The sequence below is a fragment of the Salmo salar genome, chromosome 14, assembly GCF_965601325.2.
Source record: "Salmo salar chromosome 14, fSalSal1, whole genome shotgun sequence".
NCBI lineage: Eukaryota > Metazoa > Chordata > Actinopteri > Salmoniformes > Salmonidae > Salmo > Salmo salar.
Genome location: NC_138304.1, coordinates 23,628,038 through 23,644,034, shown reverse-complemented (window position 1 = coordinate 23,644,034; position 15,997 = coordinate 23,628,038). Strand labels below are relative to the sequence as shown.

The window sequence follows — 15,997 nt, the reverse complement described above, 5'->3', positions numbered from 1 at the left end:
AGTGTTCTAGTTTTTGTACATATTCTCAAAGACTATGTATCGCTGGGCTCCTTCAGGGCAAAGTTGTAGAGAGCTGTGTCTGCCAGAGTTACTTGTTTTATCTTGAGTGTAGTTTGGGATATATTTCTATCCACAGTATCAAATTGACAACCCAGTGTGACCTGTTCTCCCTCCATAGCGATCACGTCTCCTGGTGGCTGAATGACTGCGTATTCTCCTCTACATTCTGGAAAATAATGTAATACACATTTTGATTAGGGGAGAAAATAATCAAGCAACATGATTGAGGGAATAAAAACGCATTCAATTAATGCTAGTAGTATTGTACTGAAATGCATATTTACAAAATAAAGGGGTTGAAGAAAAGGCATTAAGAAAAAAAATGTATTAATATTTATCATGATAAATGACAGTTTTCATACCACAACAAAATGCAGAAAGAATCAGAATATGCTTCAACCAAGATCCCATGTCTACTGTGAGATGGGTATGTAAGGAGAGAGTAAACACACTGACTTACAAATGTCTCAGGATTTTGATACTCTGCACTTTAGGTACCATTAAGCTTGTCACGGTAACGGGTTATGAAAGAAGAATTCATTGCAAACAGTTCTGAAAACGTTGATGCTCAATTACTTTGCTTTACGCAGAATGACTCTTAAAGTCCCATGGTCACAACATGTCAGGATTCCAGTAAGATCAGCATATTTAAAAAAAGATAATGACAGCCGTATCCTACCAAAGATAAGTGCAGCAAGAACAACAAAGGTCAGCCAATGTCCAATACTTATCATAGGATACACTGAGCAAGACAAACTAATATGTAATGACGTTGACTGACCTTTGTTAGAAACGGATGTGCTCTCTTGATTCCTGTCTTTGTGGCAGCACAGGCCTAGACCATGCAGCACAGCACAGACGGATGCTCAAAAAAGCAACACTAACTTGGTACTGTGGCCCCCTTGTGGTTGATGTTGGCTTTTCCATTACTCTCTAAACAATACTGAGTATAACTTTTTTTCTCGTGAATGAATCTAGTTAGACTTGACTAACTGTATATGTTTTAATCCAAGAGATATATTAATGGCATTTTAATGTCTCTTAAATCTACATTTAGAGCTGAATTGGAAGAGGGAGCTTTTTTTTCCCCTTGACATCACTTTTTTTCAAAGTGATGTTGTATACTGTACAGACAGGTGTATTGTCATTGTGTACCATAGCTTAGTATGTTTTTGTAAGGGGGTTGTATCTTCTGTTGTCACAGTGGGCCTCAGAGCACAGTAGTACACAGCAGAGTCAGACAGCTGCACCCTCTGGATCGTCAAGGGGACTGATTTGGAGTTGGCATCTAGATCGGCATGAAATCTCTCCTTGAACTCAGTATCATTGTCCCCAATTCCACATTTTTGCCACATAATCATATACTTGGGGAAGTCGTTTGCTCGCTGTTTGTACCAGAATAGATATGGACTTGGATCATCTGTTTCATAATGACAGACAAGTGTTATTTGTCCTCCTTCAGGAGCCGTCTCAACTCCTTTTGCCTGTAACACTCTGTCTCCTCTACATTCTGGAGAGAAATTATATACGTTGAAAAAAGAACGGATGTTTGATGATTTATACCAATTAAATCATTGGGAGCATATAGAGTGAGCTAATTTCACGATTCTTCATGACAACATCAAGTGATAATTAGAGCAATGGCAGTCAGCAAAAATGTTTTATCATACCCCAACAAAATGCAGAAAGAATCAGAATATTCTTCAGCCAAGATTCCATGTCTACTGTGAGATGGGTAGGTAAGGAGAGAGCAAACACACTTATATGTGTCACCACTTCTTTAACTCTGCCTTCGGAAGCATTGAGGAGGAGCTTCCACTAGGCTCTCTAAGAGTCTTACATCACACTATCAAATCGTTTTTGAAATGAGGCTGTATATCCTGTTGTCACAGTGGGCCTCAGAGCACAGTAGTACACAGCAGAGTCAGACAGCTGCAACCTCTGGAACGTCAAGGGGACTGACTTGGAGTCTGCATCGAGATGGGCATCAAATCTATCCTTGAACTCAGTGGCATTTTTACTTCCAAAAGGAAAACGGCCCAGCATGAACTTTGGGAAACCATGTAATTCATGCTTGTACCAGAACAGGTAGAGATTTCTAGTATCATCTGTATAAAATTGATAGTCAGTGGTGTGGGGGCTGTGCTTTGGCAAAGTGGGTGGGGTTATATCCTGCCTGTTTGGCCCTGTCCGGGGGTATCATCGGATGGGGCCACAGTGTCTTCTGATCCCTCCTGTCTCAGCCTCCAGTATTTATGCTGCAGTAGTTTATGTGTCGGGGGGCTAGGGTCAGTCTGTTACATCTGGAGTATTTCTCTTGTCTTATCCGGTGTCCTGTGTGAATTTAAATATGCTCTCTCTAATTCTCTTTTTCTTTCTTTCTCTCGGAGGACCTGAGCCCTAGGACCATGCCTCAGGACTACCTGGCATGATGACTCCTTGCTGTCCCCAGTCCACCTGGCCATGCTGCTGCTCCAGTTTCAACTGTTCTGCCTGCGGCTACGGAACCCTGACCTGTTCACCGGACGTGCTTGTTGCACCCTCGACAACTACTATGATTATTATTATTTGACCATGCTGGTCATTTATGAACATTTTAACATCTTGACCATGTTCTGTTATAATATCCACCTGGCACAGCCAGAAGAGGACTGGCCACCCCTCATAGCCTGGTTCCTCTCTAGGTTTCTTCCTAGGTTTTTGGCCTTTCTAGGGAGTTTTTCCTAGGGAGTTTTTCCTAGCCACCGTGCTTCTTTCACATGCATTGCTTGCTGTTTGGGGTTTTAGGCTGGGTTTCTGTACAGCACTTTGAGATTTCAGCTGATGTACAAAGGGCTATATAAATACATTTGATTTGATTTGATTTTTGATTTGATAGTCCAGTGTGACCTGTTCTCCTTTAGTAGCGATCACATCTCCTGTTGGCTAAATGACTGAGTCTTCTCCTCTGCATTCTGGAAAATAGTGTAATACACAATTGTATCAGGGAGAAAATAATCAAGCAACCTGATTGAGTGAATACAAATGTATGAATGGTAGTATTGTACTGAAAAATATGTTTGGAAAAAAAAGGGATTTGAGCAAAGTCAGTAAACAAATCAGATATTTTTTTTATTATACCGTAACAACATGCAGCAAGAATCAGTAAATTACTCAGCCAGGGTCCCATGTCTGCTAGTGTGAGATCAATGGGAGAAGAGTAAAACCGCTCGGATGTAGCTAGGCCGTGATGACAGCATGAAATCCTTGTCTCCTCCTCTTTTTGTGTATTGTCAAACATTGAGAATCCTGAGGCAAACACTCTACAGAGCTAGATGCGAAATTCAGGCTGGAATGAAACCTCCACTGGAACTCAACACTACTGCTCCCTTCTGAATAACGATCTCTTCTCAGGACATACTGAGGAGAGTTCCTAGTTAACTGGATGTACCTGGACTGGACTACTGGTAGTGTAGTTACAGTCCTCTTTCAAAGGCAGTAACATGTCCACTCTGCCGGTCAACAGCCTCATCTTTGCAATCTGAAAAAATATATCTTGGGGTTGTATAATACATAATATGCTAAGGTTCATAGAATGAGAGTGTAGAAAGGAGAAGCACTATACTGTACCAAAATAGCATGCATCCAGAATAAGTAAAGTATTCCTAAGCCAATGTGCCATTATGAATCATGTATAGAGGAAGAACAGACTGTTATAGACTTTATGTTCCATCCACTGTAGCTTATTGTATATTCAATTATTTAGTTCAATAGCAAGAGGGATTCCTTGTTAAAGTTGATATATTTGGAACCATAAATATCGTGTATACATAATGTTATCTTATTATACAAGTCATGTGAACATTATAATTTGGCTGTTGTTATGGGGTTTGAAGAAATATATTTTCTGTTAATGCCAAATTGAGCTCTTCTGACAAATATAATACAATAATATGTCCACTGAGGATTTGCAACAAAATCAGAATAATTTTCCACAGTAGCCTATGGATCAGTCCAATATAGACCTGGGGCCGGTTTCACAAAACCTTCTTAAAACCTCTTAAGGATTGGACCCTTTCGAATGTTTTTTGGCCTAAAATTACATACCCAAATCTAACTGCCTGTAGCTCAGGACCTGAAGCAAGGATATGCATATTATTGATACCATTTGAAAGTAAACATTTTGAAGTTTGTGGAAATGTGAAATTAATATAGGCGAATATAACACATTAGATCTGGTAAAAGATAATACAAAGAAAAAAACATGCGTTTTTTTGTATTTTTTTGTTCCAACATCTTTGAAATGCAAGAGAAAGGACATTATCTGACATAGGACTCTAGGCACAATTTATATTTTGGCCACTAGATGGCAGCAGTGTATTTGTAAAGTTTTAGACTGATCCAATGAACTATTGCATTTCTGTTCAAACTGTTGTGTCAAGTCTGCCCAAATGTGCCTAATTGGTCAATATATACATTTTCAAGTACATAACTGTGCACTCTCCTCAAACTATAGAAGGGTATGTTTTCACTGTAATACCTACTGAAAATTGGACAGTGCAGTTAGATTAACAAGAATTTAAGCTTTCTGCCCATATAAGATATGTCTATGTAGTGGGAAATTTCCTTGTTACTTACAATGTCATGCTAATCACATGAGCGCACGTTAGCTCAAATGTCCCGAGGGTGGGCCACTGATCTGTAGAGATCCTTAAGACGTTTTAAGAATACATTTCTTCTTAACCTCTCTTGGGTATGTGGGACGTGACCGTCCCACCTGCAGGACACACTATTCAACAGCCAGTGAAATAGCAGGGCGCCAAATTCAAAACGACAAAAATCTCATAATTCAAATTTCTCAAACATAGAACTATTATTTCCCATTTTAAAGATAAGATTCTCGTTAATCCAACCACATTGTCCGATTTCAAAAAGGCTTTATGGAGAAAGCATAGCATTAGATTATGTTAGCACATCACCTTGACAAGAAAAACCACACAGCCATTTTCCAAGCAAGGAGAGGCGTCACAAAAACCAGAAATACAGCTACAATTAAGCACTAACCTTTGATGATCTTCATCAGATGGCACTCATAGGACTTCATGTTACACAATACATGTATGCTTTGCTCGATAAAGTTCAGATTTATATCCAAAAAACCCATTTTACATTGGCCAGTAATGTTCAGAAATGTTTTTCCTTCAAAAACCTCCGGTGAATGAGCACATCAATTTATAGAAATACTCATCATAAACGTTGATAAAATATTAAACTGTTATTCAAAGAATTATAGATAATTCATTAACCTGTTGGGGATAGGGGGCAGTATTTGCACGGCCGGATAAAAAACATACCCGATTTAATCTGGTTACTACTCCTGCCCAGTAACTAGAATATGCATATATGCGCTTCCTATTTGGAATCTTCTCAGGTTTTGGCCTGCCAAATGATTTCTGTTATACTCACAGACACCATTCAAACAGTTTTAGAAACTTTAGGGTGTTTTCTATCCAAATCAAACAATTATATGCATATTCTAGTAAATCGGAGTTTGGTGAGTACCACACTTGGTGGGTGTCAAAATAGCTAGCCTGTGATGGCCGGGCTATCTACTCAGAATATTGCAAAATGTGCTTTCACCGAAAAGCTATTTTAAAATCGGACATAGCGAGTGCATAGAGGAGTTCTGTATCTATAATTCTTAAAATAATTGTTATGTTTTTTGTGAACGTTTATCGTGAGTAATTTAGTAAATTCACCGGAAGTGTTCGGTGGGAATGCTAGTCACATGCTAGTCACATGCTAATGTAAAAAGCTGGTTTTTGATATAAATATGAACTTGATTGAACAAAACATGCATGTATTGTATAACATAATGTCCTAGGATTGTCATCTGATGAAGATCATCAAAGGTTAGTGCTGCATTTAGCTGTGGTTTTGTTTTATGTGACATTATATGCTAGCTTGAAAAATGGGTGTCTGATTATTTCTGGCTAGGTACTCTGCTGACATAATCTAATGTTTTGCTTTTGTTGTAAAGCCTTTTTGAAATCGGACAGTGTGGTTAGATTAACGAGAGTCTTGTCTTTAAAATGGTGTAAAATAGTCATATTTTTAAAAAATTGAAGTAATGTTTGAGAAATTGAAGTAATAGCATCTCTAAGGTATTTGAATATCGCACCACGGGATTACACTGGCTGTTGAGTAGGTAGCACACTTTGCAATAATCTGAGTACGGCACTCAGAAAACAACATCAGGCAATACAGATACCCGCCATTTTGGAGTCATCTAAAATCATAAATAGCATTATAAATATTCACTTACCTTTGATGATCTTCATCAGAATGGACTCCCAGGATTCCCAGGTCCAGAATAAATGTTGTTTTGTTCGATAAAGTCCATCATTTATGTCCAAATACCTCCTTTTTGTTAGCGTGTTCAGGAAGGTACTCCAAATGTAGGAAGTGCTCCGAAGATTTCACAACGAAAACTCAAAAAAAGTTATATTTACGTTCGTAGAAACATGTCAAACGATGTATACCATCAATCTTTAGGGCCTTTTTAACCTCTATGGGCTAGGTGGGACGCTAGCGTGCCACCCGTGGTGCACTCCATCAACAGCAGGTGCATTTCAAGAGCGGCAAATTTGAATCCAAATAAATGTCAAAATTCAAATTTTTCAAACATACAACTATTTTACACCCTTTGAAAGATAAACATCTCCTTAATCTAACCACGTTTTACGATTTCAAAAAGGTTTTACGGCGAAAGCATAAATTTAGAGTATGTTAGGACAGTACATTTACAAGAGTTGTGTGTAATGTTTTGTCAAGTCAAAGACAGGGTCACCAAAACCATAAAACCAGCTAAAATGATGCACTAACCTTTTACAATCTCCATCAGATGACACTCCTAGGACATTATGTTAGACAATGCATGCATTTTTAGTTCTATCAAGTTCATATTTATATCCAAAAACAGCGTTTTACTATGGCATTGATGTTGAGGAAATCGTTTCCCTCCAATAACCGGCAGTCAAGTCAGCGTCACAAATTAAATAATTAAAATTAGAAAACATTGGTAAAATATTATATTGTCATTTAAAGAATTATAGATTTACATCTCTTGAACTCAATCAACTTGCCAGATTTAAAAATAACCTTACTGGGAAATCACACTTTGCAATAATCTGAGCACTGCGCCCAGAAAAATACGCGTTGCGATACAGACTAGACGTCATGTTGGGGAGATCTAAAATCGAAAATACTATGTAAATAATCCATTACCTTTGATTCTCTTCATCAGATGTCACTTCCAGGTATCACAGGTCCATAACGAATGTAGTTTTGTTCAAAAAAGCTCATCATTTATGTCCAAAAATCTCCGTCTCGTTAGCACATGATGTAAGCCAGCCGGACTTCTCGTCATGAACGAGGGGAAAAAATATATTTCCGTTCGTTCAAACATGTCAAACGTTGTATAGCATAAATCATTAGGGCCTTTTTTAACCAGAACATGAATAATATTCAAGGTGGACGAATGCATACTCTTTTATAACGTATTGGAACGAGGGTACCCAACATGAACTCGCGCGCCAGGTGTCTAATGGGACATCATCGTTCCATGGCTCTTGTTCGGTCAGATCTCCCTCCAGAAGACTCAAAACACTTTGTAAAGGCTGGTGACATCTAGTGGAAGCAATAGGAAGTGCCAAAATATTCCTAAGCCCCTGTGTTTTTCAATGGGATAGGTTTAAAGTCAATACAACACATCAGGTATCCACTTCCTGTCAGAAAATGTCTCAGGGTTTTGCCTGCCAAATGAGTTCTGTTATACTCACAGACAGCATTCAAACAGTTTTAGAAACTTTAGAGTGTTTTCTATCCATATATAATAAGTATATGCATATTCTAGTTACTGGGTAGGATTAGTAACCAGATTAAATCGGGTACATTTTTTTTATCCAGACGTGCAAATGCTGCCCCCTAGCCCCAACAGGTTAAAGTCACCCAGAACTGTGAGAGGTGAGCCATCCTCAGGAAAGGAACTTATCAAGGCGTCAAGCTCATTGATGAACTCTCCAAGGGAACCTGGAGGGCGATAAATGATAAGGATGTTAAGCTTGAAAGGGCTGGTAACTGTGACAGCATGGAATTCAAATGAGGAGATAGACAGATGGGTCAGGGGAGAAAGAGAGAATGTCCACTTGGGAGAGATGAGGATTCCAGTGCCACCACCCCGCTGGCTCGATGCTCTAGGGGTATGCGAGAACACGTGGGCAGACGAGGAGAGAGCAGTAGGAGTAGCAGTGTTATCTGTGGTAATCCATGTTTCCGTCAGCGCCAGGAAGTCTAGGGACTGGAGGGTAGCATAGGCTGAGATGAACTCAGCCTTGTTGGCCGCAGACCGGCAGTTCCAGAGGCTGCCGGAGACCTGGAACTCCACGTGGGTCGTGCGCACTGGGACCACCAGGTTAGAGTGGCAGCGGCCACGCGGTGTGAAGCGTTTGTATGGCCTGTGCAGAGGGGAGAGAACAGGGATAGACAGACACATAGTTGACAAGCTACAGAAGTGTTGTTTCTTGTATTATTGTCTCTTGTGTCTTTAGAGAACTGTTTCACTTTGATATCCTTTTTCTTCTGTCCTGATTTTCTCTTTCTTTTCTTCTGTTAACTAGATATTCTTTGTTATTCTTCGTTAGCTAGCTAGCTTCTATTCTTACTGGGAATCTGCGTTTAGGTAAACAGACGAAAGAAAATAAAGCATTCGGTCGACTCGTGCACGCGCCTAAGCCCATAGTACTCTGATCGGCCACTTGCCAAACGCGATAAAGTGTTTCAGCCAGAGCCTGCCTCGATATCGTTCAGCTTTTTCCTGGGCTCTGAGAGCCTATGGGAGCCGTAGGAAGTGTCAAGTTATTGCAAAGATCCTCAGTCTTCAATAAAAAGAGCCAAGATGAAACACAACTTGTCAGACAGGCCACTTCCTGCATGGAATCTTCTCAGGTTTTGGCCTGCCATATGAGTTCTGTTATACTCACAGACACCATTCAAACAGTTTTAGAAACTTTAGGGTGTTTTCTATCCAAAGCCAATAATTATATGCATATTCTAGTTACTGGGCAGGAGTAGTAACCAGATTAAATCGGGTACGTTTTTTATCCGGCCGTGTCAATACTGCCCTCTAGCCCTAACAGGTTAAAGCTAAATAAATGTGGGGATTGACATTGTGGCTGAAACTGGAATTTAAAATGATAGCACACAGCACAGCAAGATTTGTGTGAATAAAAAAAAATCCTCCTCCTTCTAGTTCTGAATGGAACATCTCTTCTCAAACCTTTGAAGCCTCACCGAAAATATAGAGACTTGTCAGATGAGCAGAAGTAACAACAGACATCTTGTTCCTGCATGATGCCACTGTCACATCCTCAAAATGCAGGGCTGCACTGAAATGTGATTACCTTAGTCTCCCTCTATTGGATATTGGATGAAACCACTGTCTACTGAAGGGACCTAATAATGAACATGTTTCTCTTAGGGGATGTCAGTGTTTTCAGTTCACATTTTTGTACTGTGTGTCTGGGTTTCGCTTCATTGTGGGCTCCAGGGCACAGTAGTAAAGAGCAGAGTCTAACACTTCAGCAGAGGAGATCTCCAGATTCACACGGGTTCTCTCATCGTTCAGTTTAACCTGTTATGGCTAGGGGGCAGTATTTTCACGGCTGGATAAAAAACGTACCCGATTTAATCTGGTTACCACTCCTGATGCTAGCTTTTTGGTGAAAGCACATTTTGCAATATTCTAAGTACATAGCCCAGGCATCACGGGCTAGCTATTTAGACACCCGGCAAGTTTAGCACTCACCAATATCAGGTTTACTATTATAAAAGTTTGATTACCTTTTGTTGTCTTCGTCAGAATGCACTCCCAGGACTGCTACTTCAATAACAAATGTTGATTTGGTCCAAAATAATCCATCGTTATATCCGAATAGCGGCGTTTTGTTCGTGCGTCCCAGACACTATCTGAAATGGTAAATCAGGGTCGTGCGCATGGCGCAATTCGTGACAAAAAAAATCTAAATATTCCATTACCGTACTTCGAAGCATGTCAACTGCTGTTTAAAATCAATTTTTATGCAATTTTTCTCGTAAAAAAGCGATAATATTCCGACCGGGAATGTCCATTTAGCTAAACAGAGGAAAGTAAACAAAGCTTTCGGTCGACGCGGGCACGAGCCTGAGTCTCACAGTACTGTAACCAGCCACTACCCAAACGCGCTACTTTTTTTCAGCCAGAGCCTGCAAAGCCACGACTCAGCTTTTTACCGCCTTCTGAGACCCTATGGCAGCCGTAGGAAGTGTCACGGGACAGCTAAGATCCTCACTCTTCAATAAACAGAGACAAGAAGAACGACACCTTGTCAGACAGGCCACTTCCTGAATGAAACCTTCTCACATTTTTGCCTGCCAAATGAGTTCTGTTATACTCACAGACACCATTCAAACAGTTTTAGAAACTTTAGGGTGTTTTCTATCCATATGTAATAAGTATATGCATATTCTAGTTACTGGGTAGGAGTGGTAACCAGATTAAATCGGGTACGTTTTTTATCCAGCCGTGAAAATACTGCCCCCTAGCCATAACAGGTTAAAGATGAACTTCTTGTTAATTCAACCACGGTGTCAGATTTCAAAAAGGCTTTATGGTGAAAGCATACCATGCCATTATCTGGCGACAGCGCCCAGCAGACAAATCATTACAAACAGTAACCAGTCAAGTAGAGGAGTTACACAAGTCAGAAATAGTGATAAAAGTAATCACTTACCTTTGATGATTTTCCTATGGTTGCACTCACGAGACTCCCATTTACTCAATAAATGTTAATTTAGTTCGATAAAGTCCATTTTTATATCCAAAAACCTCCGTTTTGTTCGCATGTTTTCTTCAGGAATCCACAGGCTCAAATGCAGTCACAACAGGCAGATGAAAAATCCAAATAGTATCCGTAAAGTTTGTAGAAACATGTCAAACGATGTTTATATTCAAACCTCATGTTGTTTTTAGCCTAAGTAATCGATAATATTTCAACCGGACAATAACGTCATCAATATAAAAGGTAAACAAGAAAGGCGCTCTCTCAGTCTCATGCATGAAAAAGATCTGGGCCACTGCAGTGTCCACTCATTCAAAGTGTTCTTACTCCCTCATTTTTCAGAACACAACCCTGAAACAATTTCTAAAGACTGTTGACATCTAGTGGAAGCCATCGGAAGTGCAATTTGAGTCCTAAGTCAATGGATTCTGTAATGGCATTCAATAGACAACTAGAAAATAAAACAATCCCACTTCCTGGATGGATTTTTCTCAGGTTTTCGCCTGCCATATCAGTTCTGTTATACTCAGAATTTTTTTTAACAGTTTTGGAAACTTTACAGTGTTTTCTATCCAAATCATATGCATATCCTAGCTTCTGGGCCTGAGTAGCAGGCAGTTTACTTTGGGCACGCTTTTCATCCGGAAGAGAGAATAGTGCCCCCTACCCTAGTGAAGTTAAATAACACCTCCCCTTGACTTAAAAAACGGCACACAACACAGAGTACTGTACAGTCGTGGCCAAAAGTTTTGAGAATGACACAAATATTCATTTTCACAAAGTCTACTGCCTCAGTTTGTATGATGGCAATATGCCTTTACTCCAGAATGTTATGAAGAGTGATCAGATGAATTGCATTTAATTGCAAAGTCCCTCTTTGCCATGCAAATGAACTGAATCCCCTTAATGTTTATTCCAAATGAGAAACAATACATGGGTTAGGTGCCCATAAAGTCTGACAAGAGAAATAATTGAATTCAGCACTCACTTACAAACGCTGAGGGAACAACAGTAATATGAGTGACATCCTGACACAGACTAGATAAACCAACTGAGAGATAAGACAGTGAGAGAGTTGAGTAGTTCCTCTACAGAGACATCCTCATGGTTGCAGGTATACCCAGCCTATACCAGTGTTTGACTATGAGGCCCCTCCTCTGATAACTGGATATGTAACTCTTCTTCTGTGGTTTGTGCTTAAGGGTTTTCAGTTCCTATTGGCCTCCTCAGTTTATTTTAGACTTAATTTCTATCTGAAAATGTGTAGTTTTTGCTGTAGTCTTTGTTGTTTTTTTTTACACGGTCTGTATGAACCTGAGCTGGAAGGCGAGGAGGGACAAGTTTCTGGACATATCCTGATTTCGTGCTGAGAATCAGGAACACTGGTTTAGACCTGGGATACTAACGATACCACTGTAGATTGTTTACAGAGCCAGTGTAGCTACAGGACAGTGTGATGGTATCACCCTCCACACCACCCACCATAGGGTGGGCATCTTTTGGCATCTTCAAAACTGCTACTTGTCAAGAAAGGAAAAACATGCGGCTGTTCTTGACTTTTTGGTCTGTTGATGATTTCTTTCCCCTTCTCATTATCATAATACAATTTAGTGATACTCAAATCTGCATTATAATTGTATTTTTGACAACTTTGAAAGAAAATAAAGCACGGGGTCGACTCGTGCACGCGCCTAAGCCCATTGTCCTCTGATCGGCCACTTGCCAAAAGCGCAAATGTGTTTCAGCCTGGGGCTGCCTCGATATCATTCAGCTTTTTCCCGGGCTCTGAGAGCCTATGGGAGCCGTAGGAAGTGTCACGTTACAGCAAAGATCCTCAGTCTTCAATAAACAGAGCCAAGATGAACAAGAACTTGTCAGACAGGCCACTTCCTGTAAGGAATCTTCTCAGGTTTTTGCCTGCCATATGAGTTCTGTTATACTCACAGACACCATTCAAACAGTTTTAGAAACTTTAGGGTGTTTTCTATCCAAAGCCAATAATTATATGCATATTCTAGTTACTGGGCAGGAGTAGTAACCAGATTAAATTGGGTATGTTTTTTATCTGGCCGTGCAAATACTGCCCCCTATCCCCAACAGGTTTAAGGAGCTGTTGTATCTACAGGAGAGTTGAACACTACTACCCTCCATAATATCCACTACATCTCTGTCTGGAGTAATTATGTCTTCAACACTTGTACCTGTATAAAAGAAAAACATGGATTACTGAGTCAATGTAGACAGTGTACAGTATATCCACACTTGGTGTTTCAAAGTGTATTACCTCTTGATATTGATAATAGCATATTGTAATGAATACTGAACAGTGTACATTCTGTTAGTACACATTCAGTTACTGGAGAGTGAATTCTTACCTATACGTGCACATAAACAAGACTGAAAAGAGCAGCATCATAGCGACTGGGTGTTAGACAGAGATTTCTCTAATGATCTTCTATTGAAACATTCACTCTCTGGGTGAATCAGTTCCACTCATTACATGTTATGAATAACACTATTCTCCTCCTCTTGGAAACAATAGAATGTGTGCATGTTGACTCCACTTGATGGCACTATTGTCAAATTCAACCTGGAACTACAGAGCGTAAATAGAGGCGATGTTAGGTTTTTGTACAGTGTTTCTGGGTTTCCTGTCACTGTGGGCTTCAGAGCACAGTAGTACATAGCAGAGTCTGTCACTTCAGCAGAGGAGATCTTCAGATCCGTAAGTTTGACATTTTTGTCATGATTTAGAGTGAACCCTGTTGTAATATCCGCATACTCCATAACCAGTAACTGTGGTGCTGATTTGGGATATTGTCGATACCATAGAATGCTACCAGTGGAGGTGTAGTTGCAAGAGAGAGTAACTCTGTCCCTTTCTGAAGCCACTTCTTCATCAGTGTAGGGTGTTAATAGCTGTTCAGAACTGACACCTGTAAAAACATTATATTATATATATTACTTTAAACCCACATGGGAGAATTAATTCATTTCAAATGCAATGTAAAGATAAAAAGTATTCAAAGTAAAAAAAACGTTTATCCTCATGCCATGCGTTACCTTCATGATCTTTGATTTGAAAAATAAATAACTCTCGACATAATAACACTCAGTTTCAATGAAAATGTAATTACTTACCTATCAAGTCAAAGAAGAGTAGTAGTGAACAGAACAACATTGTAGATGGCAGGATGTGTAGAATAAGCACCAGCTGCTGATGAAAAGCACAGCATCAACTGGCTATGATCTACATGGTAGTATCATGTTTATCTTGAGGATTCATGATCTAATCCTGAGTTTTACACTTTAGCTCCTCCTACTGACAGTGTAGAAACAAAGATGTTTCATATACATTTGATTTATTCACTAGAGAATCTTCTTGATGGCACTGTGGTCTAACAGAAGACAGCAGATGCTTGTAAATCCATGAAATTCAGCGCACTACTGAGTCAGTATGTTTTGCAGCACTGTGGAGGTCACAGCACAGCAGTACAGTGCAGAGTGTTGTATGGTTTTTGTACAGTGTTTCTGTAATAAGGGTCGTCTAAAGGAGACCAAAATGCGGCATGTGAAGTGCTCATATTACTTTTAATGAAAACACTTAGCAAAGTAACAAAACGACCAACAGTCCCTTCAGGTACATACAATGAAACGGAAAACAACCACCCACAAAACCCCATGAAAAACAGGCTGCCTAAGTAAGGCTTCCAATCAGAGACAACGAAAAACACCTGCCTCTGACTGGAAACCATACCCGGCACCAACATAGAACGACATTCTAGACAACCCACATAGAAAACAGAAAACCCAAAATACATAGACAAAAACACCCCCCTGTCACACCCTGACCAATCTACTATGGAAAAATGACCTCATACTAAGGTCAGAACGTGACAGTACCCCCCTCCAAAGGTGCAGACTCCGACTGCACCTAAACCCCCCCAAAAAACAACAACCCCAAACAGAAAGGGAGGGCAGGGAGGGTGACAACAGTCTATGGCGGCTCATATGCAACACCCAGAACCTTCTGGGCTCTGGCTCAGGGCGAAACCTCCATTCCGCCCGTAGATTCCTCTGCTTCTGTAACGTAAGCCTGTAGATCATTATTGGAGGAATCGACCTCCAAGCCGCCGCTGGAGGATCTGGGCTGCAGGCCGCCACTGAAGGCTCTGGGCTGCAGACCACCGCTGAAGGCTCTGGGCTGCAAAACTCCGCTGAAGGCTCTGGGCTGCAAAACTCCGCTGAAGGCTCTGGGCTGCAAAACTCCGCTGAAGGCTCTGGGCCGCAGACCTCCGCTGAAGGCTCTGGGCCGCAGACCTCCGCTGAAGGCTCTGGGCCGCAGACCTCCGCTGAAGGCTCTGGGCCGCAGACCTCCGCTGAAGGCTCTGGGCCGCAGACCTCCGCTGAAGGCTCTGGGCCGCAGACATCCGCTGAAGGCTCTGGGCCGCAGACATCCGCTGAAGGCTCTGGGCCGCAGACCTCCGCTGAAGGCTCTGGGTCGCAGACCTCCGCTGAAGGCTCTGGGCCGCAGACCTCCGCTGAAGGCTCTGGGCCGCAGACATCCGCTGAAGGCTCTGGGCCGCAGACCTCCGCTGAAGGCTCCGGGCCGAGGAGCGTCGCTGGAGGCTCCGGACTGGGGAGCGTCGCTGGAGGCTCCGGGCTGGGTAGCGTCGCTGGAGGCTCAGGGCTGAGGAGCGTCGTTGGAGGCTCCGGACTGGGGATCGTCGCTGGAGGCTCCGGGCTGGGGAGCGTCGCTGGAGGCTCCGGGCTGGGGAGCGTCGCTGGAGGCTCCGGACTAGGAGGCGTCATCATCGGTTCCGGACTTATGACCGTTGCTACTGACTCCATGCCATGTATCATTTCAATAGGTTCCTCACCAAGGATCATCCTTACGGGCGTTGGACCGTCGACTATCACTGGAGGCTTTTTACGAGGAGCAGGAATCGTTCTCACCGGACTGGGGAGACGCACTAAGGGCCGAGTGCTCACAGCAGGCACTGGCCGTACCGGGTTATGGACACGCACTAGAGGAAGAATGCGAGGAACAGACACTGGACATACTGTGCTACGGAGGCGCA

The 15,997-nt window shown here is 41.5% G+C and overlaps 1 pseudogene; it reads right to left on the bottom strand.

The window, feature by feature from the left end:
• Positions 1-1,896: 1,896 nt before the first annotated feature.
• LOC145860317 (T cell receptor alpha variable 27-like) lies at positions 1,897-12,422 on the bottom strand (annotated as a pseudogene).
• Between the last annotated feature and the right edge of the window lie 3,575 nt (positions 12,423-15,997).